Source organism: Microchirus variegatus, assembly GCF_963457635.1.
Source record: "Microchirus variegatus genome assembly, chromosome: 2".
In the NCBI taxonomy this organism is placed as follows: domain Eukaryota; kingdom Metazoa; phylum Chordata; class Actinopteri; order Pleuronectiformes; family Soleidae; genus Microchirus; species Microchirus variegatus.
Window position 1 is genome coordinate 12,720,017 of NC_139803.1, and position 13,562 is coordinate 12,733,578.

A 13,562-nucleotide genomic window follows, 5' to 3' on the forward strand; every position below is an offset into this window, starting at 1 on the left:
TCGAAGACAAACCGCCCGATTGTTTACTTCTTTTTCGCCTCTCGCGCTAATGTAAAGCTCGGTCGTCCTCCCCTCAATTTGAGCCAGGAGTTTGTTTTACTTTGATGCTCGGAAGGCTCCATTAAACCTGACATATATCAAAACAAGACACCATCTGCTGTGGTGTTTTTGTGAGCAGGTCACCAAACCCCCCCACTCCACCCCTCCACCTTCTATGCCTTTGGCTCCCAAATGGGAAACTTTCCCCCGTTTCCATGAAGCGAGTTTTTGAGAATTCATGAGTCGGCGATCACCTCTCCCCGCTGTAGGAGCGCTCAGAGCAGGTGTATTTTTTTTATTCTTGGACGACACAGACGAGGCTAAACATTTTTTTTTGTTTTTCGTGCCAAAACATGCTTCAGCCATGACAGGAGGGAGGTTTGAGGGTGGGGTGGCCCTGTGCTGCTGCTGCTGGGACACGATCACTGTCAAGGCCGAGTCCCTGGAACGTTGACAGCGGCGAGATTATGCAGTGGTAAACTTAAGGCTTCTCCTTTAGCTTATAGGCAGAACATGTTCCTGAGTGGCGCAGGGTCACCCTGATCTCCAATGACTCTCCTCCTCCCTTTCCCTCGCCTTGTCTGTATTTTTTTTTTTTTTTTTTGTGATGTTATCTTTTCACTCTCCTCCCACTCACTGCTGTTCCCTGAAGCTGTCTCGGGGATGAACGCCTCATTGTTTTTGTCCTTGCACAGCTTTTCCAAGTGTGTTCCTGGATGTGGATGTTTGAACGGTCTTCACACTCTGCTTGACCTTTTATCGCAGGGTTGCGTCTAGACCAATTATGTTTTTCACGAAATGATGCATTTTTACTTTGAAAAGCACCCAAATACTAATTTCAGTCACGAGGTTGATCACGACGTCGAGTGTTTGTTCCCGATTCTCAGGTCGCTGTGGATGTTTTGTTCATTTTCTCCTTGTGAAATAAAGGCAAAATCGTGTTTGTGGGTCTGGCAGCTGAACTTGAGCTGAGGATTTGAGTTTGTTTTGCATAAATCTGTGTAATCATGTGGTGCTGTAACATTGGGTGAATGCACTGTAAACATGTATGAGGCGCCGATTGTCAAACTCCGCATGCTAAAATAAACAGCAAATGTTAAATATAAATGTTAAATATTAAATATAAATGTTAAATGTTAAATGTTAAATGTTAAATGTTAAATGTTAAATGTTAAATGTTAAATATAAATGTTAAATCTAAATGCTAAATATAAATTTAAATATAAATAGCATAAATAGCACCCCCGCGACCCTCTGGTGGAGGATAATGGATGGATGGATGGATAAATATAAATATAAATGCTAAATATACATTTAAATATAAATGTTAAATGCTAAATCTAAATGTTAAATCTAAATCTAAATCTAAATGTTAAATCTAAATCTTTCATTTGAAACTAAATATTTAGCTAATATGCAAATTCACACTGCCGCTAACCGGATGTACCAAAATAAAAGCTTGAGGAGGTCAGGCTGTGTTTATACAATCAAATAACTAATTAAAACCATGTTCAGAAGTGTTTTCGCTCTGCCCGTTTTACCAAGTATGCATCGGGTGATGACTTGAGCGTACTTGGGAAAGCCATGTATCCCAGAATGCATTTCGTCGGAACATCACAGCAGCAAAAACAGATGAATACATATTCAAGTAAATATCACAAAATTCACAAATATTGCTGTAAATCTGGTCAAAACTAACATTAAAAAAAATTCACATGTTTTTTATACATGTTTTTTTTGCTAAATGTGGCAAAAAGTTGCTGTTTATTTTAGCATGCGCAACTTTACAATCGGCGCCTCATAGGGATGGGTATCTAATTTCACTAGTTTTGTGGTATATTATTGTGGTACTCAACTTTGGGCTGAGTATTGAACTTTCGCAGTTTCAATACTTAGATACTTTCAAAATCAAATGTTGTTTCTTGAGTAGGTTAATGTCACATCAGCGTCATTGAGCCAATTAGAACAAGATCCAACACGGCTCGTGATTGGCTGTAAAGGCAGGAAGTTACAACCAGAGATGGAGCTCACAGGAAGTCACATGTGTTTTTTGAGTGGTTCTGTGTTTTGACAAGCTGTAGCTTCAGAATGTGAGCTCAGAAATTTGCTCCACCAAAATGTAAGAAAATTGGTAATTAAAAAAGGAATTGGTATTAAAGGTGCCATATGTAAGAATGTGGCCAAAAACGGTTACTTCATTAAAATTCAAAATACCGAGGTCTTTTAGGTTTCATTTTCTGACGTAACTGGCAACCCGTGGTTGCTCGGCAGCTGAGACTCTACTGACTGCAATGATTGGTAGACGGCGGTAGGTGGCGCCACATGCCAAAACATGATTTCAAACCATAAACATGATTTGCAGTCTGCAAAATATTTTTTTAAATGCAAATATTTTTGAGTTAGTTTGTTATATGAACATTATTCCTGAGTGTCTGTGACATATTAGGAGGATTTTATGGCCAGTTGCTTTAGATTTATTACACAATACACCTTTAAGGTCCAAATGTTAGTATTAATACTGTATCGTACTGAAATAACCCCAACAGACCACTGGTCATTTCTAATCGGTCGCCTTGAAGTTGTTACATGTTCCAAAAAGCCGTCTGCTGCCACATTCTGAGGCGCCATCCATCTGTTTACCTAGGTCGTGTCCGTTGTTTATTTTCAATTTCGATCATGCACTGATCGTGTACCGGGTTCCACACAAATCAAGCGCACCTTCAGATGTCGCTTTCTCTACAGGGGGCTGAGTGATAGAGGAGGAGACACAGTGCCTCCTCTTGAGGACTCTTAAAATTGATGTGCCCTTTTGGCTCTAGTGAGGGTGACCTTAACGAAAAAAAAAAATCAGAAACACTGAGCGAGACGGCGCAGCCACTATCTCGCCGCTGATCAATCTCAATCTTCCACTCAGCTCTCGTCCATTCTATACTCCAGTCGCAGTCAAATGCCAAGTGCTCCGCTGTGCTTAAATGTCTGTTATGTGCGGGGTAGTTTTAGAGAATGCCACACAGCCGTGAAGTCAGGTAGCGTGCGCGTTTGTTGAATATTGAGTGGATGTCTCACATCTACATTATGTCAGATAGTGAGACAATCCTGATGGAAAGGGAAAGCTATTAGAGAGGATCTATGAAGTAGAAAATGGTCCCAGAATTCAAATGTGACAGGTCCTCACTACGAATGACAGGCGACCAGGATCGCTCCTTCTTTAAGTCTTAAAATAGCATCGGGCAGTGTTTACGCCAACTCAGTTGTCATGTTGGATCATATGTTGCACTTAACTATAGATACATGCGAGCTCGTGTGTCTGAAACAAAATAACACGACTTACATACATCAGGATTCTAGTTAACGCATGGTAGCGTATCGGTTAGCCGTTACGCTATGATTTTGCAAAATTGAGGACGTTAATTTTGCGTGTATTTACTTACAGATTAAATGTGAAAAAAGCCACTTCGGGACAGAATCGGGATGGCCAAAATATAATGGCGTGTTAAAAATTTGAAAGGTTTCCCCCCAAAATCACTGCATAGCAACTGCCAAGCCCATGGAAACCATGTCCAGCAGGTTTCCAAGATAGATTCCAAGAACTAATCATGACGTTAACCATATTTAGAAGGCCGGGCCGCCTTTTTTTTTTTACAGACGTAAACAACTTTAGAAGCACTTCGCCCCATCCTCAACTTAAACGTGTCAACCGCTCTGCCGTAACTCCGCGCATTACCAGTCCCCTCACTAAATTGCATTATTTTAATCGAGGTAAAAGAACCAAAGTCAAGAGTTAATTAGACACTTGCTGCGCGCCAATCTTTGAAAGATGGCAAACTCACCAGCGCAGTTCTGGCACGTACCTTTGTGAAGGTTACACACTGCCAAGATACAAAGGTACTTGAGAAATATGGCGTTAAAAGGACAATGCTCCCCTTTGGATACCCTTAGAATTTTCACCCCCCACTTGGTCGCCATTACCATTATGCTAAAATTAAATCCTAGCAAGATGACATGATAGGGTTTTAACCATTTCGGCAGACAAATTAGGTGATGAACATGGTCATGTCAATGCATGGAACCACCAAGAATAGATCAGCGTGCATAAGTGCAAAGATATTTTCTCAATCAACAAATAGACATTTTCCCATTCTGATTGCTGTAGTAGTTGCCAATGGTAGACAGCTACTTACTACAGGTGAAGTTTTGTTGATATCTGCCATTATTGTGAAACAGTATGAAATTAAATATTTAAAAAATTCACCAAAAATCAACAAAAACATATTTTTGTTGATTTCCAGCGAATAGCAAACCTCCGCTGAAAAAGGCTCAGGTATTCATGAACATTCTATCCATGAAAAGACACTAGAAATGTTCTCATAAGACTTTAGCAACAAATCCTCTCCAGTTTGGACTCATACTGGCCTCAAACTGTGCTCTGCTGGGTCAGCAAGACTTTGGCAACACTATTACACACCTCCACCTACTCTTTCTCCTGCCAGAGATAAGTTTGACTCAAATAAACTACATCACCTTAAGCCAAGTTCGCAGCACAGGACTTATAAAGTCATAGCATGACTGGACAACCTGAGGCGAGTACATGAAAACACATGTGGTGTCATGAGATGTGAAATCAGCCTCCGTCTGGCTGGAGTTCTCACAAACTGATGAAATTGTGTCGCTGAATATTTCATACTCCAATCAGGGGGATTCGTGGCGACTTTGAAAACTCTTTGGCAACTGGAAAATTAGGCTGAGAATGATGTTGTGTATTGAATTAGGCTTTAGAAATTGTTGTATGAAAATCATTTACCAAAAAAGTCAAATTGACAAGATTCTCCAGGGAGAGCAGGCTGGTTTTCTAGCCTCTCTGGCCTTAAAAGCAATAGTTCATAGTGTGTGTCAAGGAGAGCTGAAGACACTGATAGAGAGTCAAGCCTGCCCAGTCCCAACTGGCAGTTGCCATCAGCAGCCAAGTTCATAAAGATATGATGGACCGAGTCTCTGGTCGACAGAGTGAACAGTCATAACACAAAGGCCTGTCAGCTCCGCGATACACTGTCTTCCCTCGGGAAAGTATTGCATGAATTTCACAATGCGACTCAGGTAAACATGATTTAATGCTCTGGGATTGAACAGATTCCTCACACATATATACGGATGGATGCTTTGGTCACATAACGAATACCCTTGTTTGGACATGTAGCGAGTTGCGAATAAGTTTTTATGAGTTTAGTTTCGAGCCGCATGACCTTCAGAATCACAAAGTATTACCTGCTCATTTCTATTCTCCTCCAGCCGGCTTCAATAAATTCTTCTGCTTAAGACATCTGGGTCTCATGAAGCTTCACCCATCACTTCTTAACCAGCTTGCGAGATTTTCATCACACTGACATGGCAACTGACTTTGTGAATAAGAATTTTGGGAGAAAAATCCATTCTAATCCAAACCAAAAGATGCAATCAAACCCATTCAAGGTACATGCCCTCGAATAATTAATGCACTTTGCTGGCTTTGAATTTAGTTATTTGATAATTACTGTTTGTCCCCAGAGATTTCTCATTAGGCGGTTGACCTTGGGAAGGTGCACACACCATTCACATCTTAACTAAAGACTGGGAATATGCTCACACAAAAGCAAACACGCAGGGACACTCTGATCGCATTGTCCGCCGAGAGTCAACTGGAGCGGAAAAAAAGGCAGTGGAAGTTCAGGGAGCGTGGATAAAAAAATGAAAAAAATACTGAATGTGATGAAGTGCTGCAAGGGCAAGACGTCTTCAATGAGCATGCATGCACTCCACTCGCCTTCCTGCACCCACGCACTAGGATCTCAAATGGCAGATACACACACATATATATACACACATATATAAATACACGTATATCTATACATATATACATATGCATATTTACATATATCTATATATGTTTATATATGTGTATATATATATCCAGTATGTACGTATATATATTTCTATACATATATATAAACACACATATACATATATATACATGCATATGTATATATGTGTGTATATATTATACACACATATATACATACATACATATACACATATATACACACATATATATAAATAAACATATATCTATACATATATACACATATATACATATATAAACATATATAGATATATGTAAATATGCATGTGTGTATATATCCAGTATGTACGTATATATATAAACACACATATACATATATATATATATACACACATATACACATATATATATATACATACATAATATATACATACAACATATATACACATATATACACACATACATATATATATACACACATATAGATATATACATACATATACATATATATATACACACATATACATATATATATATATACATACATATACATATATACACACATACATATATATACATACACATATATATATGCTGCCTATAGACTATTACCTCAACCTGCCTCTCCACCTCCCCCTGACCCCGTCATCCTGTCTTCCCCCCTCCAACTCATTATTCCCTCACCAAGTATCTGCCGCCGCGCTCCAGCCCTCCACCTGTTCTCTCCCCTCATCTCATTCCTGCTTGCTCCCCGCAGGTCGGGCTCTCGCTTGTTGATGTCAAGGTAGGCAGCGCGGTGAGTAATTCTCCCAGTGATACCGGGGCTGCTGACCTTTCGTTGCACCTTAAGGAAAGAGGGATTTTTCTTCCGTCCTCACCGGTGTCACTCCTCATCGGCCGTGACGGCTCACGGTGCATTCTGGGGCTCCAACCTGGCCCTGGACGGAAAGGGGAGTGGGGGTGGGGGGGGGGCGCTGTCACGGCGCTGAGTGTCAGGTCTGACCCCCAGGTGGCCTACAGGCTGACAGCAGACAGACCTGCTATTTGTTGCCTGAAACACCTCTGAGGAAGATGTCAGGCAGCATCACAGCAGCACATCAACGGTCCCCGAGGCTCCTCGATGCACTCGGACTTCACTTTTATGAACAACCACTATCAAACACTACACAAGTGACAAACATTGCATTCTTACAGTTGCCACCAGCCTCACCGCTGTGCCCTCATCCAGCATGTGACAGAAAAAGCTTTTCCCTTCTTGTACCTGCAAAGTCGTCACCCTCAAGATGGCGAAAACCCAAATGGTGAACTCATCACCCACACTTCTTGACTGTATCGTCATAATCCCATGTTTCATCTGAGCACACCTGACAATCATCGCTCAGTTTCGGGGCGCCGAGGTGGATTTCCTGGATTCTAAAGGTGTTTTTGCTATATGAGAGGAAAGTTTGTTTGATTTCCTCCACTGCCAGCAGCACAAACCGCTTTAAAAAAAAAAAACCACAAAGCCAACAATCGTGTTTGATATCGCACCATCACCGTGGAACGACGAGAAGAGATGAGAAAACCCAGAGTTGAAACGAGCAGCTCCTGCAGTGGTACAGTTCACGCAGGGGTTAGGAGAGCTGAGAGAGTATGAGGCATAATCGTAATCATAAAAAAGAACTACATTTTAACCTGAGACTTTTTCCGAGCGCACAAAACCCTCTTTTCTGCAGCTTTTACAAAATCACACTAGAAAAGCAGGTATATTTTCTGATTTACTTAAAAAAAAACAAAAAAAAAAACACAAGGTGACGATGGCACCTCTCTGCACGATCACAGAGGCAGCACTAATGCTATCGGCTTAACACACTTCAGTGCACACGTAGGGGTCGGAATCTCAAAATGAGAAGTGGAATCACACTGGTGCTATAACAAGACAAGGTGGGCACTGCATGGATATTGTGCAGGAGGCAGCACAGTGGTGGCATGGACACAGTGACGAGGGCTTTGCATATATTTATATGCCTGGGGAAGAGAATGTCTTTAATTATTATTATTATTATTATTATTATTATTATTATTATTCAGTCCAACAGATCTCACACTGGGACAGAAATGGGTCACAAATGGATTGTCTGTTTTGTGTTTGTGTTGTTTTTTTTGACATCACTTTTTTATTACATTCTATATTTAGATACCTTCGAGGAGCTGTTTTCATTATTGTTTCTTTGATAAAGCGGCGGGTGAGTTGTGTAGCAGCCGTCACGTAGCGCTGCTTTTAAGTTATGAAAGGGGAAAGACACACACACACACACACCTCTGACAGAAGAAAGCAGAACTTAATGATAACAAGACTTGCAGCCCACTATTCTGAGCATGATGGCTGATGCACCCTCGGGACATTCATCACACTTGCAAGTAAGAATGTGAATAAGAGATTCCCCAGAGTGAAATCTCATATTCAGAGATTTCAAATCATTGTAAGATTTGAATCCCAGTGATGTTTTCATGCTGTTGTTCCTCACACAGTTCCGAACACATGCAGATTGTGGTTGGGCTAATTGGAGACTCCAAATTGACCGCAAGTGTGAAAGTGAGTTAAGCCCTGGTCCCTCACAGATTGTTATATAAAAAAATGGATTCATGCTCTGATGATGCTAAAAAATGTAGCTTAATTTGGCGAGTTTGGGCCGTTTTAAATTCAATTTCTGGGCTTCTTTAAAGGTAGGGTTGGAGATCCTGGAAAAAACAGTTTGAGCAAGCTACATTTTGAATTTAAACATCCAAGACCCTTTCTTCGGACTTCCCTCTTAAGCTCCGCCTCCAGAGCCCAGGAGCCCTGTCACTTTCTGTACTTTTTTGGGTGACGCTAAGTCTTTCAGATACTTGTACAACTGACAACGTGATGATGGAAAACCAGAGGTGGAAAGTAACGAAATACATTTACTCAAGTTACTGTATTGAATACTTTTTTTTGTGTATTTTGTATTTTTTTAAAGGTGCATTATGTAATAAATCTAAAGCAACTGGCCATAAAATCCTCCTAATATGTCACAGAGACTCAGGAATAATGTAAACAAACTGAACTCACCAACAACAACAGTACAGACAAAATATTTGCATTAAATTTTTTTTTGCAGACTGCAAATCATGTTTATGTTTTGAAATCATGTTTTGGGATGTGGCGCCACCTACCGCCGTCTACCAATCATTGCAGTTAGTAGAGTCTCATCTGCTGAGCAACCACGGGTTGCTCAGCAGATGAGGAAACGAAACCTAAAAGACCTCGGTATTTTGAATTTGAATGACGTAACTGTTTTAGGCCACATTCTTACATATGGCACCTTTAAATACACAAACTACACAAAATTACCAAGAGTTGGACCTGGATAATTGAATAATATTACTAGATAAACTTATACACTACACTGTTAAAAAAAAAAAAAAAAGTTGAGAAAACTCAACATTTCAAGGCAACTTGATGCAATCAATTTTTGAGTTTACTGCCCAAGATAAGATTGTGAGTTTTTAAAAACTTCCATCAGCTAATATTATTTTGTTAGACAAACTTGTAAGTTAGAGTTGTGCCAACTCAAAATTCTCTTTTCAAACAGTTTGGCTAACCGATCTTGTTCAGATAATGTAAAAAAAAATATTTAAAAAATAACATTTTGAATTTCTTTTTTACAGTGTAGTTTGGTTTAAGGGTTTAGTTCCTCTTTAACTGATGACAATCGGGTTAAAAAAAATGCTCCAGAAAATGATCTCCCACCCTACCTTTAATTATTATTCAAAAATATACAGCAAGCAATTAGTCGAGTGATCAACTTGATGGCATGTACGTTCTTCTTCTTCTTCTTATTAGATGAAAATCTTTTGTTAACCACACCAGCGTAGGAACTGTGGGTAATTCCCTCAGGCAAGGTCTGCAAAAAAACGCCGACTCATGGAAAGTGGTCATAAAGTGCTCAATATGGCTGTGCGAGAGTGCGTCCTCGCATACTTGATGATTTCACAGAGGGGACAGAGCGAAACCCTCACTAGCTTTATTTTCATGGACACAAGTAATTGGAATAAAAGTACACAAATTCATTTATACCAATTGTTATTCCGATCAGCGTTCATGTAAACAGGTGTTCCGATCATGACTTCCTGGTTCGGGTTATCACATGTCTGCCCTCTGTAAATGTCATGTATTTCTACCGGAGATATTGCTCGGACGGAAACGCAGCGGAGGAGAAATAGAGACGAATGTCACAGATATGAGAGAGGTCAGGGAAAGGAAAAATCAATGGCACACATCAAGGGAACGAGCAGAGGAGAAATATCTGAGGACGAGCGGCAGCAACAGCGTTTGTTTACAGTGTGGGTGCAAGTCCAGCTCCTGGACAACTTTGCAACTGGCAAAATGGTTTATCATGCATATAATGGAGGTAAAATAGTGAAATAATAGTTATTTTTGGTAGCTAGAGGGTAGTTGTATGGAAAAGGATGACCACATTTTAGCAATTTAAACAAACAAAATAACTCCCCCCTTATAACTCATAAAGCCCTGGTTAAGCTCCACCCGTGGATGCACCTGCATCCTTGTTTTGTTCACTGACCTTGTCAAACCATGACTCAGACACGTACACAAAACAAATAGCAGTAAGAATCATCCATAGAAGGATCTGGAACCTGTTTTCTCTTGAATGCCGATCAGATCGGAATGACTTCACTTGCTTAAAACAGGTTTGAAACGGGTTTTATGACAATTTCAGCAAACCCAAAGCATGACGTCGTAGCGCGATGTCAATCATTTAAATACTATATCTTGAAGCCTCAGCGATGAGAGGAGCACGACTTGCGAGTTACATTTTCATTATCAGCCTTGAGCTTTGACCTTTGACCTTTTCCGACTGGTTAGAACAGCCTGACCTGGATGGGAAGAACTTTGACAGCTCAATATTAAAATACTGCACAGTTTAGTGTGTTTTTTAACCGAATGGTGTACATACTGATCCAAAAAAAACTGTAAAAAGTGAAAGACTGAGTGCGATATTGGATATTAAACTATCCAATCAGTAGTTGTAGTGACCACAGCACTGTTATCTGATTATGTGTGTGGACCGTAATCAGTTAATCTGTCGATTATTTTCTCCATTAAGCGTTTGGTCCATAAAATGTTGATCAGTGTTTGTAAAACCTGGAAATAATGACGTCCTCCAATGTCTTGTGTTTGTCCACAAACCAAAAATGATTCAGTTTTAATGATTTCTTTGTTATGTGGAGCAAAGAAACAAAGAAAAGATTCACATTTAAGAGGCTGAAACAATCAGAAATCTTGTTTTAATCATGAAAAAAGCTTCAAACCGATTATCGATGATCAAAAATAGTTGACGATTAGTTGTTTCAGCTCTAATAGAATGAGAAACGGAATGTTAAAGGTGCCATATGTAATAATGTGGCCGGTTACTACATTCAAATTCAAAATACCGAGGTCTTTTAGTTTTCGTTTTCTGACGTAACTGGCAACCCGTGGTTGCTCGACTGGTGAGACTCTACTGACTGCAATGATTGGTAGACGGCGGTAGGTGGCGCCACATGCCAAAAACATGATTTCAAAACATAAACATGATTTGCAGTCTGCAAAATATTTTTTTTTATGCAATTATTTTGGCTGTACTGTTGTTGTTGGTGAGTTCAGTTTGTTATATGAACATTATTCCTGAGTCTCTGTGACATATTGAAGATTTTATGGCCAGTTGCTTTAGATTTATTACATAATGCACCTTTAACTTCAAGCAAATCCACAATATTCCACTTTACTACAGTCTAAGCTCTACAGTCTTTAAAGTTTAACTTATTGTTGGCTTCTTTCATTATATGTCGGCAAAACTCACATGACTTGGCCGCTTTAATGAATGTTGTTGTAAATGCACACACACACACACACACACACACACACACACACACACACACACACACACACACACACACACACACACACACACACACACACACACACACACACACACACACACACACACACACACACACACACCCACCGCTACGACTCCTTTTATGGCTCTCACAGACAGTCAGTGTGAGTGATTAGCCCTGACTGACTGTCACCACAGCAGTGGGAATGAATGAATGATCCTCCCGTGACCACTGGGGTCACTGTAGGTCAAAGGTCACTTTAGGGCCAGCGGTGAGCCATGGTGAACACACACACACACACACACACACACACACACACATCCACGGTGTACTTTTTTTGGTGTGTGTGTGTATCTTTGAATTTAACGACCTGCAGTGATACACAATACTTTATGTAAAAAAATAAAATAAAAACAGCGGTGCCAGACAGCTGCCCTCTCCTCTGTGCTGGATTAGTGTGAGGTTGAAGGGTGAATGTGGCCCCAGGGATGGCAGCCAGGAGACGGTGGTGGTGGTGGGGCTTACTGAGAGTGACATTTAAGATAGAAGTGTGCCACCACTGTGCCCCGTGGCTACCGAGCCACCACACGGAGGCAATGTCAGCGTGATCACCCTAAAACGCTGTAGATACCCTCCCACGCCGACCCCTCGTGACACCGCTGCACGCACTAAACGCAAATACACACGCGGATCTCTTACACGTGTCAGCTGTCTGTGTCTCGCGTCAAATGACAGCTAACATGATCTGCCACCTTCCAGATGTGAATGTGCTGATCTCACCTCGGGGGGCCAGATTTGAGATTTTTTATTAAAATACGCAATGAATGCTCCCCGCTTTCCTATCCTATCCTCACATATGTCATCCATTTGCAGCTATTCAGTTATACCTAAGCTACTAAGAGGTGTACCAGCAGCGTTCAAGATTTCATATCATACGAGAGGCTAAACACAGCCAGAAAATGAATTACAGTTGTTGGGGCCAATAGCTGTAAGCTCTTTCTATCAGCAAACCACAAAATCCAATTATCTTATTCATACATGGCACAATGACCTTTGACTTAACATTCAAATGGTCAATTTCAGCACAACCCGCTGAGCCACAGGAGGCGGGAGAAATTGTTTTTTTTCCCTTTTTGCTGAAAGCTTATCTTGAACTGTAGCTATATATATATTTTTTTTTAGAAGAGATCTGTTTTGTGTCCCCTCTACATAAGTCATGAAAACTACAACTCCCAAGGAGAATGGAGATCAGATAGGACGGTCTGGCTTCAAGGACGGGGGAAACCATTTAAAGGTGACATTTCAGTCAACGCAGCAGGTGCTGCCAATCTGTCTCCCCCCCCCCCCAACCCTCCACTCCCGCTCTATCTCTGGCCCTCGCTTTGCATGCCTATCTCTCTCTCCGCCTCTCTATCTTGCTTTCTCTTTCAGGTTTTTCTTTTGCTCCTCTCTCTCGTTCCACCCCCCACACACACACACACACTCACCTCTCCCTCCCCCCCCTGCACTGTGACGTGCTGACGAGGCAGCGAGGAGGAAGCGGTGTAATAAAAGGAAGCGCTAATGAAAGGTTGAGCGGGGTCAACATACTCGCATACCTTTGCCAGACAAGGGTATGAGAGGTCATTTATTCCAAGGGGACAAACTGTTTCACTTTTTGACTGGGGGGGGGGGGGGGGTGGTGTCAAAAGGTCAAAAGGTCAAAAGGTCGCAATGAAAGGGCACGGGGTCGCGGCCTTTTGGCCCGAGATTCAGTGCATCCTGCTGTCAGAGGTCAGCTCAGGAA